At 34.5% G+C, this 16,844-nt stretch overlaps 1 protein-coding gene and 1 non-coding gene across 2 annotated transcripts in view; one reads left to right on the top strand and one right to left on the bottom strand.

The window, feature by feature from the left end:
• Positions 1-16,844, bottom strand: part of CNBD1 (cyclic nucleotide binding domain containing 1) — a 568,311-nt gene that overhangs the window by 455,753 nt on the left and 95,714 nt on the right. The gene's annotated exons all lie outside the window — the stretch shown is intronic.
• Positions 4,818-4,921, top strand: LOC141503700 (U6 spliceosomal RNA). Its single transcript, XR_012473031.1, has one exon. It is a non-coding gene; the product is annotated as a U6 spliceosomal RNA (small nuclear RNA).

Genomic DNA, 16,844 nt, shown 5'->3' with positions numbered 1-16,844 from the left:
TATGAGAAGCTTGATGTGGATGAAAATTCCATATTTCACAAAAGCAATCGACTCTTCTCTTCCTTTTCCACTCTTTAAAGAATGCTTTTTGTTTTGCAAGGCAATGGGGTTAAGTGGCTTGCCCAAGGCCACACAGCCAGGTAATTATTAAGTGTCTGAGGCCAGAGTTGAACCCAGGTACTCCTGACTGCAGAGCCAGTACTTTAGCCACTGCGCCACCTAGCCACCCCTCCTTTTACACTCTTATAATAAGTCTGTCCATCTTTGTCATCTGACCCACATATACATATTACTGGATAAGTCCAATTTTGTGTGTCTGTGTGTGTGTCTGTGTGTGTGTGTATGTGTGTGTGTGCGCGTGTGTGTATTTAGACAAATATAAAAAAACTGGATAATGGATATCCTTCACCTAATTGGTCTAACCAGCATAAATGTCGAACAGGTCAAACTCCTTTGATTTATTATATACATCTTTCCAGAGACTTGATTCAATCAACACAATGCCATCAGTAAACAGGAGGATGTGAAGGATCTTACCCCTCAATGGGAATACTTCCTCAACTTGGGTTCTATATCACATCTCTTTGAAAACTCTGGCAAATAAGTTTGATGATTAGGAAGCTCCTGATATATTTAACTTGAGATATATACATATACACACATATATGTATATGTATGTATATAGAATCAAAAGTTCACTAAAGAGAGTTACAGCTATTGAGAGAGGTCATTATAGCCTGTATGTCAAATAACCAACATATAAATAGAATATACTTAAACCTAAATTTTGAAATTTTTTTCTACAGGGTCAAATATTTTATGATCTTGAAAAAAAGATGAGGTTCCATTGTAGAATATATTTTGCAAAAGTCTACTTATTTCCTATTAAACCATCAACAAGGACATTTTCAATTCATGAGAGATTAGCTATCAGTTGTTTATGCTATCTTTATCATCTTTTTAGGGGGTGAAGAGGGCCAGTTATCAATAAGATATGAGATTTTTTTCTATCTATGGTATCTTCTCCTTTGTATATCTGGTTAATACACTCATACAACTGAATCATTAGCTCCAGATTGTTTCTTGTAGCTTTGGAGCATATGATAAAAACCTAATCAATTCATTTCTTTGTTTTTCCAAAACAATTCCTTCTTTATTCTGGTTTTATTTATCACAAAAAAGGTCAAGATTGATAAGATTAAGCTCCTGCATCAATATGTCCCATCTTTGATCACTAGATAAGGATCTCAAATTTAAGGTTTTTGTTTCTTTTTTGCAAGGCAAATAGGGTTAAGTGGCTGGCCCAGGGCCACACAGCTAGGTAATTATTGAATCTGAGGCCAGATTTGAACTCAGGTACTCCTGACTGCAGGGCCAGCGCTCTATCCACTGTGCCACCTAGCCACCCCTAAGGATCTCAAATTTAGAAAAACAAGAATTAAAATTGTTTTTTAATCTAAAAATGAAGCAATTCTTAGCACCCTCTTCTAATTTCCCATCACTCAGTCACCACCATTGTAGTAGTAGTAGAAGGGAAATATGTAATATTAAGAGTTATTTTTTGAGTATTTTTCTTTCTTTCATTAGGTGTGTGGCCAAAAATACTTTAACTAATCAGGTGTCCACCCTACTAGAGACCTAAACCTTTCCAACTGGCTATTCTGGTCTTTGGGGGTGAGGGGAGGTGTTCTGTCTTCAGGATCATATTCTGAGCATTGCCACAATAGTAGTACCTGCCAAAATTTAAATTCAAGAAAAAATATTACCTCCAAATCATACTGAGGTGTAGAATAGGACTTTTGTGGAGGTTGCTACAATAAATCAAAATAAATTTCAGTCTACCTCCAAGTTTATTTAGATACATCAACATAAATTACTATTTTCCAAGCATTATGGACACAATCATGTGATGTACTTAAAAGTTGTGTTTTGTCTTGTTTATATTTTTATGGAAATTAAATACCACCAATGTGTTTAGAATCATTTTTGTTTCTATTGACAAAAAAGTGTTTACTTTGCAAGAATTTTTTTATAATTTGTTTTTAATCTTTACAAAGATAGTGAATATTTAAAATATAATTAACTTTAATTTGTGTTTGGAATATAAAGAATATTGGATCTTGGATAAAAAATTTCTTATCTCTTTATCTCAATTTCTTCTCTAAGATGAAGGACTCAAATATTCCTTCAAATTTTAGCTTTTTTAAAATTCTTAATGTCCCTTAAATACATGAATCTGATTTTAGAGCTGAGGAGGAAAAAAGGTCATTTTCTTTCTTTAATCATTTAAAAATTAATCATTGTATCTTCAGATGTCACCTAATTTTCTCTTTAAAGTAACTCAGAAATGTTTGCAATGCAAGTGTTCAAATAAATAATTCCTTGAAAAGTGAAAAATAATTTAAGAAAGTGAAATATTCATTCACCATGATGCCAAAAGTAGAAAACACAAAACTGAACACAAGTATTTTAATAAGGCATTTCAACTCTTTTACTACCAAAGCACAACTTATCATATCAGTTCTTATTGATCTGGTAGTTAAGGAATTAAAAACTGTACTATGAAGGGGGTAGAGAGCTAAGGCCAAAGCACAAGTCTATTTCGGCCAGGGCTAAAAGGAAGAAAGAAAAGTAGTGAAAAGTAGCTAGTTTGATGCTCAAAAAGAGTTATTCTAAAACATATTGTCCTTAGAATACAAGGGGAGATAGGATAGGAAGAGAAATGGATCTTTAACCTTAGAAATTAGCATAGGGCAGAGCATATGGTGTGTCATATTTATTTACAGAGGCAGAGAATGATAACTGGTCTTCAAATAACTGAAGAGTTGCTCTGTAAAAGAAGGATTAGATTTGTTCTGTTTGGGTCCAAGGAGCAGAACTAGAAGCAATGGTTTCAAATTTCAGAGAATCAGATTTTTCATTCAAGATTCAGATAAAGTGAAGCAATCTGATACCTTTCTATTATGATGATGATGCTTCTCTATGAAATGCATTTGCCATTTCTTCTAGGTTACGGGGCAGGAGGTGGAATCTGAATGGATAAACTCATAGTAGGATTTTTTTGAAAAGGACAATAGGAAGATAAAAAAGATAAACATAAAGGCCATATGGAGCAAGCAAAAAAATGAGATAAATGAGGGAAAATCAAAAGTAAACAAAATACACTCTTTTCTCTTACTTGAGGCTAATGATCTTATGAGCCATGGGAAGATACAGAACTGGGAAAGAAGTTTCTGGCCGTTTAAGAGCTAGAAGATGCATTTTGGTTATGCCTTTTATTGACCACCCTGAGGGGGCGTTTACTTTTCATTTTCAAGTAGTAGCAGCTTCTAAAATCATCTCATAAGCATCAGTTTGTTGAGTGAAGAAAAGCTAGATCTTATTCAAAGATCTAAAAGGCAAACATAGTATCAGGCTATTTTGGGTTGTCTGAAATTTCAAAGATCTGTTAATTGGCTGGGACCAATAGTGTAGTGTTTTGCAATATAATGTTGATGATGATAATAATAATAATAATGGTGATGAATGATGATGATAACTATCATTTAAATAGACTTAAAGGTTCACAAAGGACTTCATATATATATATATATATATATATATATATATATATATATATATATATATATATATTTCATTTGGTCAATGATATGATGCTATTTCAAGATACCTGAGCTTGATGTACTTAATAGGTGCCTGTTGCTATTTGATAACATCAAGCTGTTTTTTTAATTCAATTAAACTGGCTTGTTTTGCTACAAAATGAAGTTAAGCAACTTGCAAACAGCTGGATCTCAGAGAAAAGAGTTCCCCACGGGTAAGGATAAAATGATCCAAAGCCGATTACCTCAAATGTGGTTGTGAATTCAATCTCAGAAGTATCAGTAATGTAATGCTGAGGAATCTATAGTTTCCCTCAAGCCTGATCCATATGGAAGAAGTTCATCACTATTTGAGTAATCCATGACAAAAAAGGCTTTTATTTTTTGTTTTTTATTTTTATTGAATTTTACAATTTTTCCCTAATCTCACTTCCCTCTCCCCAACCCCCCCCCCCCCAACAGAAGGCAATCTGGTAGTCTTTATATTGTTTCCATGCTATACACTGATCAAAACTGAATGTGTTGAGAGAAAAATGATATTCTAAAGGAGAAAATAAATTGTAAGAGATAGCAAAATTACATAATAAATTAACTTCTTTTTTAAAATTAAAGGTAATATGGTCTTTGGTCTTTGTGTAAACTCCACAATTCTTTCTTTGGATGCAGAGGGTATTCTCCATCACAGATACCCTAAAATTGTCTCTAATTGTTGCACTGATGGAATGAGCGAGTCCATGATGATTGATGATCAACCCCATGTTGCTGTTATGGTATACAATGTTGTTCTTCTCATCTTGCTCAGCATCAGTTCATGCAAATCCTTCCAGGCTTCTCTGAATTTCAATCCCTCCTGGTTCCTAAATAGAACAATAGTATTCCAAAATGTACATACAACACAATTTGTTCAGCCTTGACTCAATTGATAGACATTCACTCAATTTCTAATTCTTTGCCAACACAAACAGAGCTGCTATGAATATTTTTGTACAAGTGATATTTTTACCCTTTCATGATTTCTTCAGGATTGAGACTCAGTAGTGATAATGATAGATTAAGGGGTATGAACATTTTTATTGCCTTTGGCCATAATTGCAAATTGCTCTCCAGAAAGATTGGATGAGTTCACAGCTCCACCAACAATGAATTAGTGTCCTAGAATTCCCACATCCCTTCCTACATTGATCATTGTCATTTCTGGTCATATTAACCAGTCTGGTGCTCACTTCAGAAGCACATATACTAAAATTGGAATGATACAGAAAAGATTAGCATGGCCCCTACGCAAGGAAGACACTCATATTAACCAGTCTGAGAGGTGTGGGGTGGTACATCAAAAATGCTTTAATTTTCATTTCTCTAATAAGTAATGATTTAGAGAAATTTTTCATATGACTATGAATTGCTTTTATTTCCTCATCTGTAAATTGCCTCTGCATATCCTTTAACCATTTGTCAATTGGGGAATGGCTTGGTTTTTTTTTTTAATAAAGTTGATTCAGTTCTCTATATATTTTAGAAATGAGTCCTTTGTCAGAAATGCTAGTTGTAAAAATTGTTTCCAAATTTACTACATTTCTTTTGATCTTGGTTACAGAGGGTTTGTCTGTGCAAAAGCTTTTTAACTTAATGTAATAAAAATTACCTAGTTTGTTTTTAATGATGTTTTCTATCTCTTCCTTGATCATAAACTGTTTTCCTTTCCATAGATCTGACAGGTAAACTATTGCTTGATCTCCTAGTCTACTTATAATATTGTCTTTTATGTCTAAACCCTGTATCCACTTTGATCTTATCTTGGTATGGGGTGTGTGGTGTTGGTCTAATCCAAGTTTCTGCCATACTAACTTCCAATTTTCCTGTTTTTATCAAAGAGAGAGTTTTTATCCCAAATCTGGACTCTTTGAGTTTATCAAACAGTAGTTTACTATAAGCATTTCCTGCTATCTCTTTTACACCTATTCCACAGATCCACCACTCTGTTTTTTAGCCAATACCAGACAGTTTTGATGATTGATGTTTTATAGTATAATTTTAGTTATGTTAGGGCTAAGCCACCTTCTTTTGTATTTTTTTTCATTAAATTACTGGAAATTCTTCTCCATATGAATTTACTTACAATTTTTTTTTCTAGCTCAAAGTAATTTTTTGAAATTTTGATTGGTAAAACACTAAATAAGTAGTTTAATTTAGGTAGAATTGTCATTTTTATTATATGAGCTTGACCTATCCATGAGCAGTTGATGTTTGCCCAGTTATTTAAATCTGATTTTATTTGTGTGAGAAGTGTTTTGTAATGGTTTTCATAGAGTTTCTGAGTCTGCTTTGGCAGGTAGACTCCCAAGTATTTTATGTTGTCTGAATTTACTTGGAAGGGGATTTCTCTTTCTAGCTCTTGCTACTGTATTTTGCTAGTAATATATAGAAATGTTGAGTATTTAAGACAGTTTATTTTATATCCTGCAATTTTGCTGAAGTTGCTAATTGTTTCAAGTAGTTTTTAGATGATTTTTTAGAATTCTCTAGGTATCTACAAAAAGTGAAAGTTTTATTTCTTCCTATCCAATTCTAATTCTGTCAATTTCTTTTTCTTCTCTTATTGCTGAAGCTAACATTTCTAACACAATATTGAATAGTAATAGAGATAACAGGCATTCTTGTTTCACCCCTGATCTTATTGGGAATACCTCTAGCTTATCCCCATGTATATAAAACTTGTTGATGGTTTCAGATAGATATCTGAATTATTCTAAGGAACAATCCATTCATTCCTACATTCTTTAGTGTTTTTAGTAAGAATGGTTGCTGTATTTTGTCAAAGACCTTTTCAGCATTTATTGAGATAATCATATGATTTCTGTTAAGTTTGTTATAACAGTTTTCTTAATATTGAACCAATCTTGCATTCCTGGGATAAATCCTGCTTGGTCATAGTGTAGTATCCTAGTGATGACTTTCTATAATTGCTTTGCTAAGATTTTATTTAAGATTTTTGCATCTATATTCATTAGGGAGAGAGGTCTGTAATTTTCTTTCTCTTTTTTGACACTTCCTGGTTTAGGTATCAGTGCCATGTTGGTGTCATAGAAAGAGTTAGGCTGAGTTCAGCCTTCACCTATTTTGCCAAAGAGTTCATATAGAATTGGAACCAATTGTTCCTTAAATATTTGATAGAATTCACTTGTGAATCCATCTGGCTCTGGAGATTTATTTCTTAGGGAGTTCAATAATGGCTTGTTGAATTTCTTTTCCTGAGATAGGGTCATTTAGGTATTTAATGTCCTCTTCATTTAACCTGGGCAACACATTTTTGTAAATATTCATCCATTTCACTTAGATTATTAAATTTATTAGCATACAGTTGGGCAGCACAATTTCAAATTAATACTTTAATTTCCTCCTCATTCATTTATGATATTAACAATTTGTTTTTTTTATCAAATTAATCAGAAGTTTATCAATTTTATTGTTATTTTTTCACAAAACCAACTCTTGGTTTTAATTATTAGTTCAATAGTTTTCTTGTTTCAGATTTTATTAATTTCTCCTTTAATTATTAGAATTTCTAATTTGGTATTTAATTGGTGGTTGTTAATTTGTTCTTTCTCTAATTTTTTAGTTGCATGTTTAGCTCATTGATTTCCTCTCTCTCTTAATTTATTCATGTATATTCATGAATACATACATATTCATGTATATATAATACACATATACATAATTGTGTATATATACAAACATATACATATACATATTCATGTATATATAATATATATATCCCCTGACAACTGCCTTGGCTGTATCCCATAAGTTTGGTCTGTTGTCTCATTATTGTCATCATCTAGGATAAAATAATCCTTTCTATAATTTCTTGTTTGATCCACTCATTCCGTAAAATGAGGTTGTTTATTTCCAATTAGTTTTAGTTCTATCTCTCTATGGCCCATTATTGGATGTGATTTTTACTGCATTATGATCTGAAAAGATGTATTCACTATTTCTGCCTTTCTGTTTATGCCCCAGTACATGGTCAATTTTTGTGTCATGTACTGCAGGAAAAAAAAAAAAAAAGTATATTACTTTCTATTCCTGTTCAATTTTCTCTAAAGCTCTATCATGTCTAAGCATTTTCTAAAGGTCTATCATGTCTAAACATTCTATTTACCTCCTTAACTTCCTTCTTATTTTATCATTAGATTTATCTAGATCTGAGAATGAGAGGTTGAAGTCTCCCTCCAGTGGAGTTTTGCTGTCTATGTCTTCCTGTAACTCATTCACCTTCTCCTCTAAGAATATGAATGCTATACTACTTGGTGCATACATATTTAGTATTGAAATTCCTTCATTGTCTATGGTATCTTTTAGGAGGATATAGGTTCCTTCCTTATCTCTTTTATCGATATCTATTTTTGTAGCTGTTTTGTCTGAGATAATGATTGCTACCCCTGCTTTTTTCACTTCAGCAGAAGCAAAATATATTGTGCTCCAACTTTTTACCTTTTCTCTATATGTATCTCTCTGCTTCAAATGAGTTTCTTGTAAGCAGCATACTGTACGATTCTGATTTTTAATCCACTCTGATATTCACTTATTTTTTTTTTTAGTTTTTGCAAGGCAAATGGGGTTAATTGGCTTGCCCAAGCCACACAGCTATTCACTTATGTTTTATGGGAGAGTTCATCCCATTTACTGTTAAAATAACTAACTCCTTATTGCCCTCCATGCCATCTTCACTCTGTATGTATTCTCCCCTTTTGTTCACTTTATCCATTTCCTCCAGTATTTTGTTTCTGAATACCACCACCTTCAATGTGTTTCCCCCTTATTTCTAACCCCTTCCCCTTTCTTTCCCTTTTCCCTTTGCCCCTTCTTCTTTCCAAGTGTGTGTATATGTTAATTTAAACCAAATCTGATGAGAATAAGATTCAGGCAGTTCTTACCTCTTCCCTTCTCCCCCTCTGTTGCAATAGCTCCTTTGTACCTCTTTATGTAATGTGATTTATCCCATCCAGTCTCCTCCATCCTCTTTACTGCCCCCCCTTTTTTAAATCATTCTATCAGAGTCACAGATAAGTCATGAGTGCCCATCATTCCTGGCTAAGTATATTCTCTCTAATTCTCTCTTGAGTTACAATTCTTGAGAGTTATGACTCCCAGGTAGGAGTTTAGCCATTTATCTTATTTGGGTAGCAGTTTTGCTTCTTTTCCCCTTTTTTACCTTTTCATATATCTCTTGAGTCTGCTGTTTGAAGTCTAAATTTTCTATTTAGCTCTGGTCTTTTCATCAGGAAAATTTGGAAGTCTCCTATTTCATTAAATGGACATCTTTTCCCCTGGAAGAGAAGGCTCAGTTTTGCCAGACAGTGAATTCTTGGCTGTATTCCAAGTTCCCTTGCTATTTGGAATATTGCACTCCAGGCCCTTTTATCCTTTAATGTTACTGCAGCCAGGTCCTGTGTAATCCTTTGCTGTGGCTCCTTGGTATCTAAATTGTTTCTTTCTATCTGCTTGCAGGATTTTCTCTTTTATCTGATAGTTCTTGAATTTGACCACAATATTCCTTGGTGTTTTCATTTTAGGATCCCTTTCAGGAGGGAATCAACATATTCTTTCAATAACTATTTTGTCCTCTGGTTCCATGATATCAGGGCAATTTTCCATCACTAAATTCTGTAAAATTGAGTCCAGGCTTTTTTTTTTCTCTTCAATGTTTTCAGGATGCTCAAAGATTCTAAGTTGTCTTTCCTGAATCTATTCTTGAGGTCAGTGGTTTTGCTGATGAGGTATTATACATTTTCTCCTATTTTTTCAATTTTTTGGTTTTGTTAAACAGATTCTTATTGTTTCATGGAGTTATTAGTTTCCACAGTTTCCATTCCTTTTTTTTAAGAGAAGAATTTTCTTCATTTACCTTTTGCAACTACTTTTCCAATTGGTCAATTCTATTTTTGAAGGAGTTTTCCATTTGCCCCATTGAGGTTTGGAAAGAATTTTTTTTTTTGCATTTGTCCAGTTGTATTTTCTGAGGATTAGTTTTCTTGTTGCAAGTTGTTAATTTTCTCTTGAGTTTCTTTTCCCAATTTTTCCAATTGATTTTTAAACTCCTTCTTGACCTCTTCTAAGAAGACTTTTCAGGATTGAGACCAATTCATATTTTCCTCCAAAGTTCTAGCTCTCTCTGAGTTAGGGTCTTTGTTTTCAAGGTAGCTTTCAATGGACCACCCCCTTTCCACTGGCCTTTCTAAGATATTGTGCTAGGGGGGAGGGGCTGGTTCACAGACCATTCATTTTGAAAACTCTAGAGGCTTTGCTTACTGGGCTCAGTAACTCCAAGTGAGCTGGCCAGTAGGGAGTACTAGAGACTTTCTGTGAAGTGTCTGTAACTTGATTTGTGGCCTATTCCCTAGGCCTGGGGTGGGGGGAGCAGCAGGTTCTGAATTATCCTTAGACACTGTGGGTCGGACCCTTAGGCTAGATCATTAATCTTATTATTCACTCAGTACTGAGATAGATCTGCTTCCCATACCTAAGGGGGGGGGGGTGTTGTTTCTTCTGGGAGGAGTACCTTTCTTTCACAGGGATGGTGGGGGGCAACTGGAAACACAGGAACTCTGCTAAAAATATGGGGAACATGGCCCTGTCTTCCAGGCCAGTGGAGCTGATCAAATTGATGTCCAGTCACTGTGCTGATGCTCTCCTGCCTGCTGTACTGCTCTCCCACCTGCTCACAAAGACATTCCACTGAAACAGACCTTGTTTGTAGATATTCTTCTCCTTTCTCTTTCTGGATTTTGTGGTTTTGAATTCTGTTAAGAGGCTTGATTCATATGGACTTTGAACAAAGAACAAAGACTATTACCATCAAATTAGGGGGGGAAAAGTTATATTACTATGTAATTACTATGTAATCTCATACTTTATTTTTCTTCCTTAAGGATATGATTTCTCTGTCATCACATCCAACTGAGATCACTATATAACATGGAACTAATGTAAAGACTAACAGAATGCTTTCTGGTGGGGGAGGGAAGCAAGAAGGGGAAAATTGTAACTCAAAATAAATAAAATCTTTCTTTAAAAAAAGAGGCTTGATTCATGTTAATTCTGAGGGGAAAGGTAGAAGACCTTAGCACAGTGACCGACTTCTCTCTGACATCTTGGCCAGAAGTCTCAAGAACAGGTTTTCTTGGGGAGTCAATGGTTTCCTCATCACTAGAGTTCAATGGACAAAGACTAAAGGGGAGAGACTTGGAAAGGCTCTAGAAAAGATTTTCTGTCAGGTAAGAGTTAGACTTAGATAACTTTAGAAGTTGCTTCCAACTCTGAAATTCTGTGATTTTTGTGAAGTATGAATTTTTATAATTATTATCTATGGCAAGGAATTTTCTTCCAAATCAGTATCTGAGGTACTGAGGTTCTGAGGCTGATAAATAAGTGGGGAAGGCATAAATACAAGGGAGAGAGAAAATTCCTGTGGCAAAATTGAAAATGTGGATTTGAAATGAATGGCACAAATTGCACACTAATTTAGACCTTGAATTTGGGGTGGTGTTAGCTACATTGAAGATTTTAGCAAAAGCTGAACATGCTATAAAATGGGAGGAGGTCTGGATTATGGATTAAATTGCTATTCTTCCCTCTAAGACTCTACATCAAAGAAACCAGCTGCTCTCTGCCCTGCCAGGGAAGATGATATTTATTTCTAATGGTTTGTAAACAGCAAGGCTAGTATTTATTAAGTAAATATCATAGCTGTTTCTCCTGTGTTAACTTTAAAAAGGATCTGGGCTAGAAAAGGGAGATATAAATAAAATAGCAAGATAAGGGAATCAAGTTTTAGCTGTTTTTGTTGTTTAACAAAAACATATTAACATTTCTACTTCATTCCAAAAAAAAAATCCCTAGTTATTGGGTGGGGGTGGTTCAGGAAAGCCTGGAAGGAAAGGGGGTGGATAACAAGCTTTTATTAAGGATCTACTAGGTACCAAGCACACTACTAAGCATTTTTACAACTGTTATCTCACTTGATCCTCACAATATCCTCTGGAGCTAAGTACTATTATTATCACCATGCTAAAAGTAAAAAGCTGAGACAGATATGTGTTAAATGATATACTCAGAGACACACGTGAGATCACATCCCCCTGACTTCAAGTTCAGTGGTCCATCCACTGTACCACCTGGTTTTCTCTGGGATGGATAAACAAAGCTATGGGGGAATAAGAAGGGAATGATGAAAAGAATTCAAATTTTTTCATATTTAGAACTAAATTTTATGCCCACCCCATTTTCTTCATTTCTCCTTTATTTGGAGCCTCAATTTTTTTCTCATTCTATATTGCTTTCACCTAATTCCCCTTCTGTTTCTTGTATTATTCAATTCAGTTAACAAAATGAGGAAGAAAGAAGTCAAACAGAGGGTCTGAGAAAATTAGACACATAAAGTTAAAATCAACTGAAACTCCATTTTTCCTATTCTTTAAGGTCTTATAGATTTTCTCCTATTGTTGAAAGAGTACCTAATGGTTCGGTTGTACTACAATGTGGGTCCTGTAACCTGAAATCCTTAGACTCACCCCTGGTACATCCCAAAAGCTCTGAAATCTGTAAATGAGCCTTGGAAACCTCTTTATCTCCTTGGGATCATCTGGACTATTAGTCCTATGAAACAAAAGAAACATTTTCTGTTTGGAACTCCAGCTTCTCGGTTACAAGAACCTGACAGGGATAGAAATGGAAATCCTTTGTTGAGAAATTTGTCTATAGGAATGAACAAACTCTTAGCTGCTATTATCTAGACCTTACCTTCTTATCTTATTAAAGAAGCTAAAAACAGTCCCTTCCTCAAAGAATTTATAATCTAATAGAGGAGCTTACAATGTAGTGAATCTAAGAAAAATCAGAATATTTTATCTTCCCAAAGTAATACAATTTCAATTTTAGTAAGCAGTTGAAAACAATGCTTCTGTTTTGAAAAAATTTACAGAACCTATAATCAATCAGTCTGGGTATTAACTGAGTATATTGACAATGCCTTTTCCAAAGATAAGTCAGAGCTTCCTAGATTGGCAAAACTTTAACTCTAAGCAAATTTAAGTCTTCTTTGGGGGCAATTTGCACCCCAGCTCCATCCAACTGTAAATGTGTTATCATATCAATCAATCAATAAGCATTAAGTACCCATCAAAAGAAAAGCATTAATTATTAAATCAGGATGAAATGACCTATAAACTGATCACCATGGTTTGTTTAGAATCATCAAACATCCCCCTTATCACTACAAGCTCTTCTAGATGAAAGCTACACAGAGCTGTCAGTCACCAATCTAGGTGATACTGAAATAAAATGAAGAATGCATACCAGTCTTTTAGGCGATATTAGCATTCTCCATAAAGGGCATATTAGAGAATGGGGACATAGGAAATCATCTCACTTGAAACTATCTTTACAAAGCATACTACATCTTGCATATTTTCAAGTCATTGGCTAGCATACATAGACAATACATCATATTCATCTCAAATGAATTACCCACAAGTTCCATACTAATTAAGCAGCGGTGAAAAGACAGAAACATTTCACTCTCTCAAAAGGGTTGCCAGAAAATGCCTTGCTAGAAACTAAACTGGCATAAAAGTATATTTCTTACTTTGATTTTCAATATGCAGCAAGAAAAATAGATGTGAAGGGGAAGCTACATGAGAGACAGAGAAACAAACTCCAATTTTCCTTCCTAATCAAAAACTGCTCTTTGAAGAATTGATTACCTACATTGGGAAAAAATGTCTTAATGTTACTTTTGAAAGGAAGAGTAAATTTAATTTTTAACTTTTTAAATTATATTTAAAGTAAACAGAAGAGGAGGAAAAGAAGATGATGAAAAAAGATGATAATGATAATAGAAGAAAAAGAGGAGGAAGAAGTAAGTTCTTTTAGCTAGTTATTTTTTGTCCAGGATTTTTAAAAAAATTAGAGCTTTCTATAAGTATAAATTACAAATTTAGAAATTTCTATTTTACTCTGCTTACCTAGAGTTTACTGAAAAAGATGCTTATCTGCCATTATAATAAAATGTATAAATTTGAAGATTTTTTTTAAAGGAAGAATAGAAACTAGTGACTCCAGCATTTCCATAAATTTTCTCCCTGAACATGTTAATTCTATAAATAATAAAGCAAAGGATTAAGATTGCTTCCCTCCAATATAATTTTAATATGTCTTATAGAATATTTAGCATAAGGGAGTCTTTGATTTCAGACTATGGAGGAACTCCTCACTTGATGAAAAATCAAATAACACTGAAATAGGAAAAAAACTCTTTAAAAAAGTAAAAATAATAAAACTTATTTACATAATGCTTTGCCATTTACCAAGTAATTTCAAGGTGAGAACAGTAAATTAGTCCCCATTCAGTCATATAAGCTATAAATATTACTCTGATGTGCCTCTCAATCTATAAATCACCAAATTCCCTACATCTTTAATGAAGATCATCATAACCTTGAAAAAACAAAGAGCATTTTTATTGGACATTTAATGCCATGAAAGGCCAATTGTGGTACAACAGACTATGATTAGCAGTCCATTAACCTATAACACCATTTAATATTTATAATTGTTCGTAGGTGATAGTACCAAAGGTGAAACATTTGAAAAATATCTTTGAAAAGGAAAAAAAAAAAGATTACATGTAATTTTATCCTCTCTCAAAGTTCCATTTGTAGTCAGGTTCAAATGCAGATTGGATTTTATAAGGGAAGTTAGTACACACACACACACACACACAATCAGTCATTTTAAAAAGGTGATTAATAGAGTTAGCAATTGCTATTGGTACTGAATCAAGAGAAAACATTACAGTCCTATAATGGAAAAGAAAACAGTGAAGTGGAAAGAAGTGGAAAAAGAACAGTCAAGAACAAGAAGTCATATGTCCTATTCTTAACATCACCAATTAACTAGCCTCATTTGGGCAAGTCATTTAATATCTCTGGAATCAATTCCCTTACTTGTTAAATGGTACGTTTTAATTACAATAGGTGGTTTCTATCACCTACTAGTTAAAACTTGCTATTTCTATCATATATATGTCAACTGAGGCAGCACAGCTTGGTGGAAAAAATAACTGGTTTTGAAGTCTGAAAATCTGGACTGAATCTCCAATTTAATGACATGTAATACTTTGGTCATAGAATTGCTGTAAGGAAAATGTTTTTCATTGCTTTTTAAAAATTTAAACAGCTAGGGCATTATTGGAATGAAACCTCATTGTGTACTCCCAAATTAACATGAGGTAGACAATTAATAAATGCTTTTGTCATTCATTTATATATCATCCCGGACTCCTCACTATTACATCCTATTACATCCAATCCTTTGCCAAAGTCTGATGATTCCATCTAAGAAATATCTTCTCTGATGCTGTCACCCACTCTACAGCAGGCCCTCCTCAGGTCACACCTGGACTATTGGAATAACCTGCTGGCAGTTCTGTCTTTCTCAAATCTCTTCCCACTCTACTCCATCCTCCATTCAGCTGCTAAAATAATTTTAATAATATACAAGTCATATCATGTCACTACTATCACCTCCTCCTACTCAGTAAATTCCTGTGGCTCCCTATCTCCTCCAAGATCAAATATAAAATACTCTGTTAGGCATTCATATAGCCTAGCCCCCTTCCATCTTTCCAATCTTCTTAGACATTATTCTTCAACTTGTATTTTTCCATCCATTGACAACACCTGCTTCCTTGCTGTTTCAACTCTCAGCTCTGGGCATTTTATCTGGACGTCTTCTATGCCTGTAATAATATTCATTCCTCAAATCTACGTTCTCTTGGCTTGTTTTAAGTCCCAACTAAAACCCCTTCTTTTACTGGAAGCCTTCTCCAGCCCCTCTCATTGATATTCTTTCCTAGTTATCCTGTTGCTTTGAATGTTTGCATGTATTATCCCCCAACAGTTTGTAAGCTTCTTGAAAGCAAGGATTCTTTTTTATCTTTTTTGCCTAGAACATAGTTAGGAGTAAAAAAATGTTTATTGATTGATTAGTTAATGTTCTTTTTAAATTTATATTTATTTTATTTTTGTACAAATGATGTATTTTATACATTATTAAAATATTCTTGTTTAAGAATAAACATAATACACACTCCCCCCAAACAAGACCCTCATGAACAATAAGGTAAAGGAAAGAGGAAAAAATTTAAATTTAAGTTAAAAAAATAATAGTAGTAATAATAATAGGGGCAGCTAAGTGGCACATTGGATGGAGCACCAGCCCTGGAATCAGTAGCACCTGAGCCCAAATCCGGCCCCAGACATCCAACAACCACCCTAAACCCACTGCCCTGAAAAACCCAGGAAAAAAACAAAGTAAAATAAAATGATGATGACAATAATAATAATAACAACAATAATAATAATAATAGGGGAGGCAAGGTGGCACACAGGACAAAGCAATGGCCCCAGTGTCAGTAGCACCCAGTTCCAAATCCAGTCTCAGACACCCAACAATCACTCAGCTGTGTGACCCTGGGCAATCCACCCAACCCCAACCACCCCCAAACCTCCCCCCAAAATAATAATAATAATAATAATAATAATAATAATAATAATAATGCTTCAGTCTGTGTTCCAACACCACCAGCTCTGCTGCAGGTGGACCACATTCTTTAGCATAAGCCTATCACAAAAGCTACTTCCATAATTTTCCACTGTTGCCATTGCTGATTGCAACTCTTTCCATTCGTACTTCCCCACTACCACACACTATATTTTCTCTCTCCTTTCACTCTGTCCCTTTTCTTAAATGTGCCGTAGGGTAGCTGAGTGGCACAGCAGACTAATCACCAGCCCTGGAGCCAAGAGGCCCTGAGCCCATCTGGCATCCCTAAAGCCCAGCAACCACCTGACGCTGTGGTCCCAGACAGGCCATCCAATCCCAGCCCCTTGCAAGAAGTAAAAAAGAAAATGTATTATGTCTGACCACTCTCCCCCATGGTCCACCCTCTCCTCCAACACTCACATCCTCCCCATTCCCCTGTCCCTCTTCTCTCCTTCTTACTCTAGATGTCTATACCCCATTAAGTATATATGCTGTTTCCTCTCTGAGCCAACTCTGATAAGAGTGAAGGTTCCCTCATTCCCCCTCGCCTTCCCCCCTTCCATATCATTGCAATAGTTCATTGTAATAAAAAAAATCTTATTATATGAAATATCTTAGCCTATTCTACCTCTCCTTTCT

Source organism: Macrotis lagotis, chromosome X (genome assembly GCF_037893015.1).
Source record: "Macrotis lagotis isolate mMagLag1 chromosome X, bilby.v1.9.chrom.fasta, whole genome shotgun sequence".
Classification (NCBI taxonomy): Eukaryota; Metazoa; Chordata; class Mammalia; order Peramelemorphia; family Peramelidae; genus Macrotis; species Macrotis lagotis.
This window is presented reverse-complemented; position numbering and strand designations above follow the sequence as displayed.